Raw genomic sequence first — 17,491 nt, 5'->3', positions numbered from 1 at the left:
AGAATCGAAACCAATTGACAAATAAAAACCAAGTGAAGAAAGATACCAAATGAATAAAACAACACTTGGAGGATATCCAAAACAGATACATCGAGGAATGAGATATCCATTGAGACACACTAAATAAAAGATATCAAACTCCCAAAAGAGAGGATGGTTCCAAACAAACCAAGCTCTCTACAAAGTTTCATGATGGCACAAAGTACCAAAAAGAAAACGGCTTCCATTCCACCAACACGCACTTGATAAGGATCACAAGGTGAGTGTTCTAAGAAAAATAGGATAGCTCCCCCAAGCATTGTGCATTATATAGAATTTGCATTTTAATACAAAAAGCACAAGATGGGATCACCACTTTCACTATATCTATACAAACACTAGACAATCTCAAGGAAATAACAAGATCCACAAGTGGTATGGAATACAATGGGAGTTGACACAATCCTAGGCAAGAGATAGGGAAAATAAAAGCAAAGGCCAATGTAAAGATGATCAATAATTTCTACCACACATAAGTGAGTACAAATTGTCAAAAGACAAGAAGTATTTGGAAATAATTCCATTGGTAGATAGCAAGGATATCCAACATCATCTTCACACCAAACACAAGCAAATTGCAACTTGTAGAGCTAACATGCCACCTAGGAACAAGATAATTTACAATATCAATTCTAGGTGACAATATCTCAAATGTACACATTTTCTAGTCTTGTAATATGCACATAGCACATTACTCCCCCATAATGTGATACCAATAAAAACTTAACAAGAGGCAATAAGAGGATCCAACAAGAGATAATTAATGGACTATTTAGAATTTGAATTTCTCATGAGAAGACATACCACATAGTGACTAGATAAGCTTGCAATATCAATACTATGTGGTATTCCTTATGTACACATATTTGTGAGACCGTGAGGTGCACAAATCACATCACTCCCCCAAAATGGGATGTTCCATTAATCTCTCACACGAGCCAATTAAGATACAAACAAGAAGCATAAAGGCTCAACGCACGACACACACATACATGATGTGTAAACCAACACACACATACTTGATTGCTCAAGATAAGCAAGTTGTAAACACAACATATGCAAACACATGCAAGGAACAAAACCAAAACATGCAAAGGGGCAAGTAACTTTCAATGAAAACAATTTAAGTAAAAGTTACCGCAAGGAGGCACATTGGATATAAGATAGAAACTTGATAACCCAGGCTTGAGACAACAAGAATGATGAAGTCCCCTTAATTCTTCATACTGTAGCCAAGTCTCCAATGACCTCCAACAACACCTATTTGATCAAGTATGAGCTAGTTGGTCCCCAACCAAGTTGGGTCCTAAGAGGTTAGTCACAATAGGATTGGCTACCCAAATGGTTCTTTTCTTGACACCACTTTGAGCACCAACAAATTTGGCAAACACATTGCCAACCTTATCCTTCCCAAGAGAATAGATATCATCAATTAGAATAGGGTTGGATAAGGTACCATTTTTGCATGAAGAAGCGACGTGACCTTTTTCACGACATAGGTAGCAACGTCTACTCTTTACTTTCTTCTCACTTGATTTCTCAACTTGAGAAGCATTTGCTTGAGTTTTCTTGGGAAGAGTCCTTTCTTCAACTTGAGGTTGAGAATGAGAGTGAACTTGTGGCCGCTTCCCTTATTGCTTGTCACTAATGGGCTTCTTCTTCAATGGGCAAGATCTAACATGATGCCCTTCTACTTTGCACTTGAAGCAAACAATCTTGGCCGAATTCTTGACTTGTTCTTGGCCCTTCTTTTTGTTCACCTTGGACTTCTTCTTCTTGTTGGAGTTGAATCCAAGTCCACCTTTGTCATTGGGGGATTTTTGCACACTCAAGATATTGTTGAGTGTGAATTTCCCTTCATGACTCTTTTCCAAGTCTTTCTTCAAAGAAGTGACTTGGGCCTTGAGCTCTTTGATTTCCTCTACATGGTTAGTCTCAACACAAGCACTAGAGGAAGTATAAGCTTCATCTTTAGAGCAACAAGGCAAGAAAAGCAATTCATCACAAGATGTACCAATGTTATGCATGGATGAATCGCGAGGACTAGCACAAGGCAATATAGCATTTTGAATAAAAGTAGTGCTAGTATCCACATGAGGCTCACTAGATGTTACCTTAGCAAGCATGGCCTCATGAGCTAACTTTAGCACATTATGGGATACTAGAAGATCATCATGAGAGCTTGTGAGCTTTACATGATTTTCTTCCAACATCCCATCATTGCTAGATAGCAACTCAAGTTGAGCCCTTAGCTCAACATTCTCCTTCAATATGGATGCTTCACAAGAGATAGAGTTAGTGGCACAAGCATCATCATTAGCAACAAGAGGAGAAGACAACTTGGCAAGCTCTTTTGAATAAGAAGCTTTAATTTGAGCATGAGACTCGGTGAGTTTGATGAGCTCACTCTTAATGACCCTTGAGCCATTTTCGAGGTGCTCAAAGTCCTCAAGGAGTTTAGCATGTGCAACTTCAAGCTCCTCATTTTTAGTTTCAAAATCATTGGCCACCTCAAGAGCTCTATCACGAGATTCCCTCACTCTAGATAATTCTAGAGCAAAAGTCTCCTCAAGATATTCCTTGGTGGTTTGTTCAAGTTCAAGAGCTTGAGAGAGGTCTGCAATCTCATTAGCGTAATCACGCTCATGACCTTCCATTTGATCAATGGTGACCTCATGCTCCTCAAGACGAGATTCCAACTCATCAATATATTTCTTGCCCTCAATAGCAATAGACATGATTTCCATGAAGTTGGAACGAGCAATTTTATTCTTAAGAAGAGCTCTAAAAATCATTTCCCCCTTAATTTTTAAGGAGGCAACATCATCATTCTCTTCATCATAATCAACATCATCATCACACTTGCCATCATCAATATCATCACAAGATATATTGGGATTCAAAGTGGGAGATACCTTTGAAGCCTTAGCCATAAGGCAAAAAGCAATCGATGATGATGTAGGATCCCCTGAAGCACCGTTCAAGACCACATCTTGTTCCATGGAGTGTTGGGTTTCCTCTACATTGTTAGCACAACAACTCGAGGAAATAGATGCATTTTTATCATGGCAACAAGACATAGTAAACATATCATCATGAGATTTAGTCAAGCAATTTCTACATGATATGCAAGGACTATCAACACAAGCATGTGAAACATTTGGAGTGCTCGAAGTGTTAAAGCCCAAAGAAGGAGCATTGCAATAAGATAGTGATGAAGGATCATCCACAATAAGCATACTATCATCATTGCAATGACCAACACTACTCACCATATCATTACCTTGTGGCAAACCACATGTAGGTGAAGTAGAAGAAGTTGAGAAGACTATACGACCGGAGGTGGAGGGAGAACAATCATCCCCATAAATCGTGGACACTCCATATTTATCTTGAAGCTTCGTCCACAACTCATGAGCATCCCAGAACGGCATGAGTTGAAATATAACTACATTGCTCAAAGCATCGAAAAGCACATTAGAAGCTTGAGCATTGAGATAAGAGTTTTTCTCATCCTCTAAAGATAATCTTTGGGGATCCTTTGGAGGAGAAAAACCCATGTCTACAATTCGCTCTAAATCTGGGTCCATGACCCTAAAGAGATTAAGCATGCGAGTTACCCAAACATCAAAATTTGTGCCATCGAAACTAAGAGTGTCAGAGAATCCTAATCCCCTAGTCGACATCTTTACTCTCTAGGCGATAAAGCCTAATAAAGAGAGACGAGGCTCTGATACCAATTGAAAGATCGTGGATGTAGCCTAGAGGGGGGTGAATAGGCATTTTAAAATAATTATGGTTTAGGCTTGAACAGATGCGGAATAAACCTAGCGGTTAATTTGTCAAGCACAAAACCTACTACAACTAGGCTAACCTATGTGCACCAACAAATTATGCTAAGCAAGATAAACTACTAGGTGATAGCAAGATATATGATAAGAAACAATATGTCTATCACAAAGTAAAGTGCATAAGTAAAGAGCTCGGGTAAGAGATAACCGAGGCACGTGAAGACGAGGATGTATCCCGAAGTTCACACCCTTGTGGATGCTAATCTCCGTTTGGAGTGGTGTGGAGGCACAATGCTCCCCAAGAAGCCACTAGGGCCACCGTAATCTCCTCACGCCCTCGTACAATGCAAGAGGCCGTGATTCCACTAAGGGACCCTTGAGGGCGGTCACCGAACCCGTACAAATGGCAACCCTTGGGGGCGGTCACCGAACCCGTACACTTTGGCAACCCTTGGGCGCGGTCATCGGAACCTGTCAAATTGCTCGGGGCGATCTCCACAACCTAATTGGAGACCCCGGCTCTTGCCCGGAGCTTTACACCATAATGATTGAGCTCCGAACACCAACAACCGTCTAGGGTGCCCAAGCACCCAAGAGAAACAAGCTCAAGGGTACCAAGCACCCAAGAGTAATAAGCTTCTCAACTTGTAACTTCCACGTATCACCGTGGAGAACTCAAACCAATGCACCAAATGCAATGGCAAGGGCACACGGAGTGCCCAAGTCGTTCTCTCCCAAATCCCACCAAAGCAACTAATGCTAGGGAGGAAAATGAGAGGAAGAACAAGAAGGAGAACACCAAGAACTCCAAGATCTAGATCCAAGGGGTTCCCCTCACATAGAGGAGAAAGTGATTGGTGGAAATGTGGATATAGATATCCTCTCTCTTTTCCCTCAAAAACTAGCAAGAATCCATGGAGGGATTGAGAGTTAGCAAGCTCAAAGGAGGTCAACAATGGGGGCAAAACGAGCTCGAGAGATGGGGAACCATTAGGGAAGAAGACCCCATTAAATAGGTCCCCACGAATCTGCCCGTTATGTGCAGAATAACATAGGAGCGGTACAACTGCTATGAGCACCGGTACAACCGATAACAGGCAATAAGCGGTACAACCGGCCCACAACCGCCCAACAACCGCACCACAATAGAGACGAGTCCGATGGTAGAGCGGTACATGGCCGGTACATCCTTAGGACCAATTCTAGAGCGGTACAACCGCTCCAAACACCGGTTGTACCGGTACAACCTCTCTATGGGCCGGTACAACCTCTCTGTGTAAAACAGGCAAAATCAAAACAGCCACAACTTTCGCATACGAGCTCTGAATTTGACAAAATCAAGTTTGTTGGAAAGCTAGCAACAAGGGCTAACACAATATTGATAGAAATAACAATAATAAGCAAATAGTAAGAGTCCCATAAGAAAATGGTGAGAACCCTTCCTCGAATAAGACCGGTAAAAACTCCAACACCGAAAACGCAATAGAAGAAGCATGTGAACTCCGTTTTCGAGGAACTCGAGCTTGTCATCAAGATGACCAAAAGCTCTAAGACTCACAAAGAGAATCAAACAAGAACCAAGAAAGATGATGCCAGGATGCAATGGTTTGAGCTCTCGACGAATGATACGATCAAGCTACTCACTAGAGAGCCCCCCTTGATAGTACGACAATCGATCCTACAACCCGGTCTCCCAGCTACCACTATGAGACCGGTAAAATAGAAAACCTATCAAGGGCAAACCTTTGCCTTTCACATAGTCCACTTGAGCTAGATGATGACGATCTTGACTTCCTCAAGTTGGACCACCTTTCTTGATTGTGTTGGCTCGATGAAGACTAGTTGATTGCTCCCCCATACTCCACTATGGGTGAGCCACTCTTCGGCACATCTTCACAATTCGATTGACACCACAATGGACGCAAGCTTCAAGCTTGATTGCTCCCCCATACTCCATTATGAGGGAGACACTCTTCATGTTGCTCCACTTGAACTCGCATAGTGACAAAGTAAAGCAATTACATGGCGTTTGCATTTCATACAATAAAGCGACAACCATAAGGCTCATGCCAGTTGCCGATAACTTCTACAAAACATGATCATTTCATACAATAACGTATATCACATCATGTCTTGACCATATTACATCACAACATGCCCTGCAAAAACAAGTTAGACATCCTCTACTTTCTTGTTGCAAGTTTTACGTGGCTGCTACGGGCTTATAGCAAGAACCGTTCTTACCTACGCATGAAAACCACAACAGTGATTTATCAAGTTTTCTGTTTGAACCTTCAACAAGGACTGGCCGCAGTCAAATTTGATTCAACTAAAGTTCGAGAAACAAACACCTGCCAGCCACATTTATGCAAAAATAGTTGCATGTCTGTCGGTGGAACCAATCTCATTAACGTGGTCATGTAAGGTTGGTCCGGGCCGCTTCATCCAACAATACCGCCAAATCAAAATAAGACATTGTTGGTAAGCAGTGTGACGATCATCGCCCACAACTCTTTGTGTTCTACTCATGCATATAATCTATGCATAGACCTGGCTCGGATGCCACTATTGGGGAACGTAGCATGCAATTTCAAAAAGATTCTTATCTCACGCAAGATCTATCTAGGAGATGCATAGCAACGAGAGGGGGAGAGTGTGTCTACGTACCCTCGTAGACCGAAAGCAGAAGCGTTTGACAACGTGGTTGATGTAGTCGAACTTCTTCTCGTTCCGACCGATCAAGTACCGAACGTATGACACCTCCGAGTTCTGCACACGTTCAGCTCGATGATGTCCCTCAAACTCTTAATCCAGAAAAGTGTCGAGGGAGATTTTCGTCAGCACGATGACATGGTGACGGTGATGGAGAAGTGATCCGCGCAGGGCTTCGCCTAAGCACTACGATAATTGAAGGAAATATGCCCTAGAGGCAATAATAAAGTTATTATTTATTTCCTTATTTCATGATAAATGTTTATTATTCATGCTAGAATTGTATCAACTGGAAACATAATACATGTGTGAATACATAGACAAACAGAGTGTCACTAGTATGCCTCTACTTGACTAGCTCGTTGATCAAAGATGGTTAAGTTTCCTAACCATAGACATGAGTTGTCATTTAATTGACGGGATCACATCATTAGGAGAATTATGTGATTGACTTGACCCACTCCGTTAGCTTAGCACTTGATCGTTTAGTTTGTTGTTATTGCTTTCTTCATGACTTATACATGTTCCTATGACTATAAGATTATGCAACTCCCGTTTACCGGAGGAACACTTTGTGTGCCACTAAACGTCACAACGTAACTGGGTGATTATAAAGGTGCTCTACAGGTGTCTCCAAAGGTACTTGTTGGGTTGGCGTATTTCGAGATTAGGATTTGTCACTACAATTGTCAGAGAGGTATCTCTGGCCCCCCTCGGTAATGCACATCACTATAAGTGAGGGAGTCCTGGATTAGGGGGTATCCGGACAGCCGGATTATATCCTTTGGCCGGACTGTTGGCCTATGAAGATACAAGATTGAAGACTTCATCCCGTGTCCGGATGGGACTCTCCTTGGCGTGGAAGGCAAGCTTGGCAATGCGGATATGTAGATCTCCTTCCCTGTAACCGACTCTGTGTAACCCTAGCCCCCTCCGGTGTCTATATAAACCGGAGGGTTTAGTCCGTAGGACGAACAACATACAATCATACCATAGGCTAGCTTCTAGGGTTTAGCCTCTTCGATCTCGTGGTAGATCAACTCTTGTACTACTCATATTATCAAGAACAATCAAGCAGGACGTAGGGTATTACCTCCATCAAGAGGGCCCGAACCTGGGTAAAACATCATGTCCCCTGCCTCCTGTTACCATCCGCCTAGACGCACAGTTCGGGACCCCCTACCCGAGATCCGCCGGTTTTGACACCGACATTGGTGCTTTCATTGAGAGTTCCTCTGTGTCGTCAACGTTAGGCTGGATGGCTCCTTCAACCATCGATAGCGATGCAGTCCGAGGTGAGACTTTTCTCCTCAGATAGATCTTTGTATCTAGCGGCTCCGCACTGCGGGCCAACTCGTTTGGCCATCTGGAGCAGATCGAGAGTTACGCCCCTGGCCACCAGGTCAGGTTTGGAAGCTTAAACTACACGGCCGACATCCGCAGAGACTTGATCTTCGACGGATTCAAGCCCCTGCCGAGTGCGCCGCACGATCATGATGAGCATGATTTAGCTCTGCCATCAGACAGTGTTCAGGAGACCGCACCGGCTGAAGGAAATATGCCCTAGAGGCAATAATATAGTTATTATTTTATTTCCTTATATCATGATAAATGTTTATTGTTCATGCTAGAATTGTATTATCCGGAAACATAATACTTGTGTGAATACATAGACAAACTAAACGTCACTAGTATGCCTCTACTTGACTAGCTCGTTAATCAAAGATGGTTAAGTTTCCTAACCATAGACATGTGTTGTCATTTGATTAACGAGATCACATTATCAGGAGAATGATGTAATTGACATGACCCATTCCATTAGCTTAGCACCCGATCGTTTAATATGTTGCTATTGCTTTCTTCATGACTTATACATGTTCCTATGACTATGAGATTATGCAACTCCCGTTTGCCGGAGGAACACTTTGTGTGCTACCAAATGTCACAGCGTAACTGAGTGATTATAAAGGAGATCTACAGGTGTCTCCAAAGGTACATGTTGAGTTGGCATATTTCGAGATTAGGATTTGTCACTCCGATTGTTGGAGAGGTATCTCTGGGCCCTCTCGGTAATGCACATCACATAAGCCTTGCAAGCATTGCAACTAATGAGTTAGTTGTGAGATGATGTATTACGAAATGAGTAAAGAGACTTGTCGGTAACGAGATTGAACTAGGTATTGAGATACCGACGATCGAATCTCGGGCAAGTAACATACCGATGACAAAGGGAACAAAGTATGTTGTTATGCGGTCTGACCGATAAAAGATCTTCGTAGAATATGTGGGAGCCAATATGAGCATCCAGGTTCCACTATTGGTTATTGACCGGAGACATGTCTCGGTCATTTCTACATTGTTCTCGAACCCGTAGGGTCCGCACGCTTAACGTTACGATGACAGTTTCATTATGAGTTTATATATTTTGATGTACCGAAGTTAGTTAGGAGTCTCGGATGTGATCACGGACATGACGAGGAGTCTCTAAATAGTCGAGACATAAAGATTGATATATTGGAAGCCTATGTTTGGACGTCGGAAGTGTTCCGGGTGAAATCGGCATTTTACCGGAGTACCGGGAGGTTACCGGAACCCCCCAGTAAAATGGGCCTAGTGGACTCCTCCTGCGCGCCTCCTCCTAGGGCCGGCTGCACCCCCCTTGGCTCCTTTATATACGGGGGCAGGGGGCACCCCTAGACACACAAGTTGATCTCTAAGATCGTTCTCTTATCCGTGTGCGGTGCCCCCTTCCACCATAGTCCTCGGTAATATTGTACTGGTGCTTAGGAGAAGCCCTGCGACAGTAGAACATCAAGATCGTCACCACGCCGTCGTGCTGACGGAACTCTTCCCCGACACTTTGCTGGATCGGAGTCCGGGGATCGTCATCGAGCTGAACGTGTGCTAGAACTCGGAGGTGCCGTAGTTTTGGTGCATGATCGGTCGGGCCGTGAAGACGTACGACTACATCAACCGCGTTGTCATAACGCTTCCGCTGTCGGTCTACGAGGGTACGTAGATCACACTCACCCCTCTCGTTGCTATGCATCACCATGATCTTGCGTGTGCGTAGGAAAATTTTGAAATTACTATGTTCCCCAACAATGGCATCCGAGCCTAGGTTTTATGCGTTGATGTTATATGCACGAGTAGAACACAAGTGAGTTGTGGGTGATATAAGTCATACTGCTTACCAGCATGTCATACTTTGGTTCGGCGGTATTGTTGGACGAAGCGGCCCGGACCAACATTACGCGTAGGCTTACGCGAGACCGGTTCTCCCGACGTGCTTTGCACAAAGGTGGCTAGCGGGTGTCAGTTTCTCCAACTTTAGTTGAACCAAGTGTGGCTACGCCCGGTCCTTGCAAAGGTTAAAACAGCACCAACTTGACAAACTATCATTGTGGTTTTGATGCGTAGGTAAGAACGGTTCTTGCTAAGCCCGTAGCAGACACGTAAAACTTGCAACAACAAAGTAGAGGACGTCTAACTTGTTTTTGCAGGGCATGTTGTGATGTGATATGGTCAAGACATGATGCTAAATTTTATTGTATGAGATGATCATGTTTTGTAACTGAGTTATCGGCAACTGGCAGGAGCCATATGGTTGTCGCTTTATTGTATGCAATGCAATTGCGTTGTAATGCTTTACTTTATCACTAAGCGGTGGCGATAGTTGTGGAAGCATAAGACTGGAAAGATGACAATGATGCTACGATGATGATCAAGGTGTCGCGCCAGTGACGATGGTGATCATGACGGTGCTTCGAAGATGGAGATCACAAGCACAAGATGATGATGGCCATATCATATCACTTATATTGATTGCATGTGATGTTTATCTTTTATACATCTTATCTTGCTTTGATTGACGGTAGCATTTTAAGATGATCTCTCACTAATTACCAAGAAGTGTTCTCCCTGAGTATGCACCATTGTGAAAGTTCTTTGTGCTGAGACACCACGTGATGATCGGGTGTGATAGGCTCTATGTTCAAATACAACGGGTGCAAAACAGTTGCACACGCAGAATACTCAGGTTATACTTGACGAGCCAAGCATATACAGATATGGCCTCAGAACATGGAGACCGAAAGGTCATGCGTGAATCATATAGTAGATATGATCAACATAGTGATGTTCACCAATGAAACTACTCCATCTCACGTGATGATCGGACATGGTTTAGTTGATTTGGATCATGTGATCACTTAGAGGATTAGAGGGATGTCTATCTAAGTGGGAGTTCTTTAGTAATATGATTAATTGAACTTAAATTTATCATGAACTTAGTACCTGATAGTATCTTGCTTGTTTATGTTTGATTGTAGATAGATGGCCCGTGTTGTTGTTCCATTGAATTTTAATGCGTTCCTTGAGAAAGCAAAGTTGAAAGATGATGGTAGCAATTACACGGACTGGGTCCGTAACTTGAGGATTATCCTCATTGCTGCACAGAAGAATTACGTCCTGGAAGCACCGCTGGGTGCCAGGCCTGCTGCTGGAGCAACACCAGATGTTATGAACGTCTGGCAGAGCAAAGCTGATGACTACTCGATAGTTCAGTGTGCCATGCTTTACGGCTTAGAATCGGGACTTCAACGACGTTTTGAACGTCATGGAGCATATGAGATGTTCCAGGAGTTGAAGTTAATATTTCAAGCAAATGCCCGGATTGAGAGATATGAAGTCTCCAATAAGTTCTATAGCTGCAAGATGGAGGAGAACAGTTCTGTCAGTGAGCATATACTCAAAATGTCTGGGTATAATAATCACTTGATTCAATTGGGAGTTAATCTTCCAGATGATTGCGTCATTGACAGAATTCTCCAATCACTGCCACCTAGCTACAAGAGCTTCGTGATGAACTATAATATGCAAGGGATGAATAAGACTATTCCCGAGCTCTTCGCAATGCTGAAAGCTGCGGAGGTAGAAATCAAGAAGGAGCATCAAGTGTTGATGGTCAACAAGACCACTAGTTTCAAGAAAAAGGGCAAAGGGAAGAAGAAGGGGAACTTCAAAAAGAACAGCAAGCAAGTTGCTGCTCAAGAGAAGAAACCCAAATCTGGACCTAAGCCTGAAACTGAGTGCTTCTACTGCAAGCAGACTGGTCACTGGAAGCGGAACTGCCCCAAGTATTTGGCGGATAAGAAGGATGGCAAGGTGAACAAAGGTATATGCGATATACATGTTATTGATGTGTACCTTACTAATGCTCGCAGTAGCACCTGGGTATTTGATACTGGTTCTGTTGCTAACATTTGCAACTCGAAACAGGGACTACGGATTAAGCGAAGATTGGCTAAGGACGAGGTGACGATGCGCGTGGGAAATGGTTCCAAAGTCAATGTGATCGCGGTCGGCACGCTACCTCTACATCTACCTTCGGGATTAGTATTAGACCTAAATAATTGTTATTTGGTGCCAGCGTTGAGCATGAACATTATATCTGGATCTTGTTTGATGCGAGACGGTTATTCATTTAAATCAGAGAATAATGGTTGTTCTATTTATATGAGTAAAAACTTTTATGGTCATGCACCCATGAAGAATGGTCTATTCTTATTAAATCTCGATAGTAGTGACACACACATTCATAATGTTGAATCCAAAAGATGCAGAGTTGATAATGATAGTGCAACTTATTTGTGGCACTGCCATTTAGGTCATATCGGTGTAAAGCGCATGAAGAAACTCCATACTGATGGACTTTTGGAACCACTTGATTATGAATCACTTGGTACTTGCGAACCGTGCCTTATGGGTAAGATGACAAAAACACCATTCTCCGATACTATGGAGAGAGCAACAGATTTGTTGGAAATCATACATACAGATGTATGTGGTCCGATAAATGTTGAGGCTCGTGGCGGATATCGTTATTTTCTCACCTTCACAGATGACTTAAGCAGATATGGGTATATCTACTTAATGAAACATAAGTCCGAAACATTTGAAAAGTTCAAAGAATTTCAGAGTGAAGTTGAAAATCATTGTAACAAGAAAATAAAATTCCTACGATCTGATCGTGGAGGAGAATATTTGAGTTACGAGTTTGGTGTACATTTGAAACAATGCGGAATAGTTTCGCAACTCACGCCACCCAGAACACCACAGCGTAATGGTGTGTCTGAATGTCGTAATCGTACTTTACTAGATATGGTGCAATCTATGATGTCTCTTACTGATTTACCGCTATCGTTTTGGGGTTATGCTTTAGAGACGGCTGCATTCACGTTAAATAGGGCACCATCAAAATCCGTTGAGACGACGCCTTATGAACTGTGATTTGGCAAGAAACCAAAGTTGTCGTTTCTGAAAGTTTGGGGCTGCGATGCTTATGTGAAAAAACTTCAACCTGATAAGCTCGAACCCAAATCGGAGAAATGTGTCTTCATAGGATATCCAAAGGAAACTATTAGATACACCTTCTATCACAGATCCGAAGGCAAGACTTTTGTTGCTAAATTCAGAAACTTTCTAGAGAAGGAGTTTCTCTCGAAAGAAGTGAGTGGGAGGAAAGTAGAACTTGATGAGGTAACTGTACCTGCTCCCTTATTGGAAAGTAGTTCATCACAGAAACCGGTTTCTGTGACACCTACACCAATTAGTGAGGAAGCTAATGATGATGATCATGAAACTTCAGAACAAGATACTACTGAACCTTGTAGATCAACCAGAGTAAGCTCCGCACCAGAGTGGTACGGTAATCCTGTTCTGGAAGTCATGCTACTAGATCATGATGAACCTACGAACTATGGAGAAGCGATGGTGAGCCCAGATTCCGCAAAATGGCTTGAAGCCATGAAATCTGAGATGGGATCCATGTATGAGAACAAACTGTGGACTTTGGTTGACTTGCCCAAAGATCAGCAAGCAATTGAGAATAAATGGATCTTCAAGAAGAAGACTGACGCTGACGGTAATGTTACTGTCTACAAAGCTTGACTTGTCACAAAAGGTTTTCGACAAGTTCAAGGGATTGACTACGATGAGACCTTGTCACCCGTAGCGATGCTTAAGTCTGTCCGAATCATGTTAGCAATTGCCGCATTTTATGATTATGAAATTTGGCAGATGGATGTCAAAACTGCATTCCTGAATGGATTTCTGGAAGAAGAGTTGTATATGATGCAGCTGGAAGGTTTTGTCGATCCAAAGGGAGCTAACAAAGTGTGCAAGCTCCAGCGATCCATTTATGGACTGGTGCAAGACTCTCGGAGTTGGAATAAACGCTTTGATAGTGTGATCAAAGCATTTGGTTTTGTACAGACTTTTGGAGAAGCCTGTATTTACAAGAAAGTGAGTGGGAGCTCTGTAGCATTTCTGATATTATATGTAGATGACATATTACTAATCGGAAATGATATAGAATTTCTGGATAGCATAAAGGGATACTTGAATAAGAGATTTTCAATGAAAGACCTCGGTGAAGCTGCTTACATATTGGGCATTAAGATCTATAGAGATAGATCAAGACGCTTAATTGGACTTTCACAAAGCACATACCTTGACAAAGTTTTGAAAAAGTTCAAAATGGATCAAGCAAAAAAAGGATTCTTGCCTGTGTTACAAGGTGTGAAATTGAGTAAGACTCAATGCCCAACCAATGCAGAAGATAGAGAGAAAATGAAAGATGTTCCCTATGCTTCAGCCATAGGCTCTATCATGTATGCAATGCTGTGTACCAGACCTGATGTGTATCTTGCTATAAGTCTAGCAGGGAGGTACCAAAGTAATCCAGGAGTGGATCACTGGACAACGGTCAAGAACATCCTAAAATACCTGAAAAAGACTAAGGATATGTTTCTCATATATGGAGGTGACAAAGAGCTCATCGTAAATGGTTATGTTGATGCAAGCTTTGACACTGATCTGGACGATTCTAAATCGCAAACCGGATACGTGTTTACATTAAACGGTGGAGCTGTCAGTTGGTGCAGTTCTAAACAAAGCGTTGTGGCGGGATCTACATGTGAAGCGGAGTACATAGCTGCTTCGGAAGCAGCAAACGAAGGAGTCTGGATGAAGGAATTCATATCCGATCTAGGTGTCATACCTAGTGCATCGGGTCCAATGAAAATCTTTCGTGACAATACTGGTGCAATTGCCTTGGCAAAGGAATCCAGATTTCACAAGAGAACCAAGCACATCAAGAGACGCTTCAACTCCATCCAGGATCTAGTCCAAGTGGGAGACATAGAGATTTGCAAGATACATATGGATCTGAATGTAGCAGACCCATTGACTAAGCCTCTTCCACGAGAAAACATGATCAGCACCAAAGTTCCATGGGTGTTAGAATCATTACTGTGTAATCTAGATTATTGACTCTAGTGCAAGTGGGAGACTGAAGGAAATATGCCCTAGAGGCAATAATAAAGTTATTATTTTATTTCCTTATATCATGATAAATGTTTATTGTTCATGCTAGAATTGTATTATCCGGAAACATAATACTTGTGTGAATACATAGACAAACTAAACGTCACTAGTATGCCTCTACTTGACTAGCTCGTTAATCAAAGATGGTTATGTTTCCTAACCATAGACATGTGTTGTCATTTGATTAACGAGATCACATTATTAGGAGAATGATGTGATTGACATGACCCATTCCATTAGCTTAGCACCCAATCGTTTAGTATGTTGCTATTGCTTTCTTCATGACTTATACATGTTCCTATGACTATGGGATTATGCAACTCCCGTTTTCCGGAGGAACACTTTGTGTGCTACCAAACGTCACAACGTAACTGGGTGATTATAAAGGAGCTCTACAGGTGTCTCCAAAGGTACATGTTGGGTTGGCGTATTTTGAGATTAGGATTTGTCACTCCGATTGTCGGAGAGGTATCTCTGGGCCCTCTCGGTAATGCACATCACATAAGCCTTGCAAGCATTGCAACTAATGAGTTAGTTGTGAGATGATGTATTACGAAATGAGTAAAGAGACTTGCCGGTAACGAGATTGAACTAGGTATTGAGATACCGACGATCGAATCTCGGGCAAGTAACATACCGATGACAAAGGGAACAAAGTATGTCGTTATGTGGTCTGACCGATAAAAGATCTTCGTAGAATATGTGGGAGCCAATATGAGCATCCAGGTTCCACTATTGGTTATTGACCGGAGACATGTCTCGGTCATGTCTACATTGTTCTCGAACCCATAGGGTCCGCACGCTTAACATTACGATGACAGTTTCATTATGAGTTTATATATTTTGATGTACCGAAGTTAGTTCGGAGTCCCGGATGTGATCACGGACATGTCAAGGAGTCTCGAAATAGTCGAGACATAAAGATTGATATATTGGAAGCCTATGTTTGGACGTGGGAAGTGTTCCGAGTGAAATCGGCATTTTACCGGAGTACCGGGAGGTTACCGGAACCCCCGGTAACCTAATGGGCCTTAATGGGCCTAGTGGAGGAAGAGGAGAAAAGCCCTAGGGGCTGTCGCCCCCCCCCCCCAAGTCCGAATTGGACAAGGAGGGGGGCGGCGCCCCCCCTTTTCCTTTCTTCCCTCTCTTCCTTCTTCCCCAAGTCCTAATCCAACTAGGGAAAGGGGGGAGTCCTACTCCCGGTAGGAGTAGGACTCCTCCTGCGCGCCTCCTCCTAGGGCCGGCCGCACCCCCCCCCCTTGGCTCCTTTATATATGGGGACAGGGGCACCCCTAGACACACAAGTTGATCTCTAAGATCGTTCTCTTAGCCGTGTGCGGTGCCCCCTTCCACCATAGTCCTCGATAATATTGTAGTGGTGCTTAGGCAAAGCCCTGCGACAGTAGAACATCAAGATCGTCACCACGCCATCATGCTGACGGAACTCTTCCCCGACACTTTGCTGGATCGGAGTCCGGGGATCTTCATCGAGCTGAACATGTGCTAGAACTCGGAGGTGTCGTAGTTTCGGTGCTTGATCGGTCGGGTCGTGAAGACGTACGACTACATCAACCACGTTGTCATAACGCTTCCGCTGTCGGTCTACGAGGGTACGTAGATCACACTCTCCCCTCTCGTTGCTATGCATCACCATGATCTTGTGTGTGCATAGGAAAATTTTGAAATTACTACGTTCCCCAACACCGGCAACCGCTCCGACCCTCAATTCGGAGCCAATTGCGCCATCCATGGACGGGTGGGTAGACCCCGCCACGGAAGCCGCATTCTCAGCGGTGATCGAGCCGAGTATCAACCTTATCCTTCACGGGAGCAGTGACGCCGAACTACCGGACTCTTCCCCGGCCACAGACTCCGAACCGCCTGCGCCCGTGCCTATCGAATCCGACTGGGCGCCGATCATGGAGTTCACCTCCGCGGATATCTTTCAGCACTCGCCCTTTAGCGACATACTGAATTCATTAAAGTCTCTCTCTGAGGGAGTCCCGGATTAGGGGGTGTCCGGATGACCGGACTATACCTTCAGCCGGACTCCTGAACTATGAAGATACAAGATTGAAGACTTCGTCCCGTGTCCGGAAGGGACTTTCCTTGGTGTGGAAGGCAAGCTTGGCGATACGGATATGTAGACCTCCTACCATTGTAACCGACTTTGTGTAACCCTAACCCTCTCCGGTGTCTATATAAACCGGAGGGTTTTAGTCCGTAGGACAACATACACAACAACAATCATACCATAGGCTAGCTTCTAGGGTTTAGCCTCTCCGATCTCGTGGTAGATCTACTCTTGTACTACCCATATCATCAATATTAATCAAGCAGGACGTAGGGTTTTACCTCCATCGAGAGGGCCCGAACCTGGGTAAAACTTCGTGTCCCTTGCCTCCTGTTACCATCCGGCCTAGACGCACAGTTCGGGACCCCCTACCCGAGATCCGCCGGTTTTGACACCGACATTGGTGCTTTCATTGAGAGTTCCTCTGTGTCATCGCCATCAGGAAGGATGCCTCGCCCCGTCTTTAAAGACGGCACCATTGCTAAGG

Source organism: Triticum aestivum, chromosome 4A (genome assembly GCF_018294505.1).
Source record: "Triticum aestivum cultivar Chinese Spring chromosome 4A, IWGSC CS RefSeq v2.1, whole genome shotgun sequence".
In the NCBI taxonomy this organism is placed as follows: Eukaryota; Viridiplantae; Streptophyta; class Magnoliopsida; order Poales; family Poaceae; genus Triticum; species Triticum aestivum.
The sequence above is the reverse complement of the archived record's forward strand: the minus strand, read 5'-3'. Positions refer to the sequence as shown.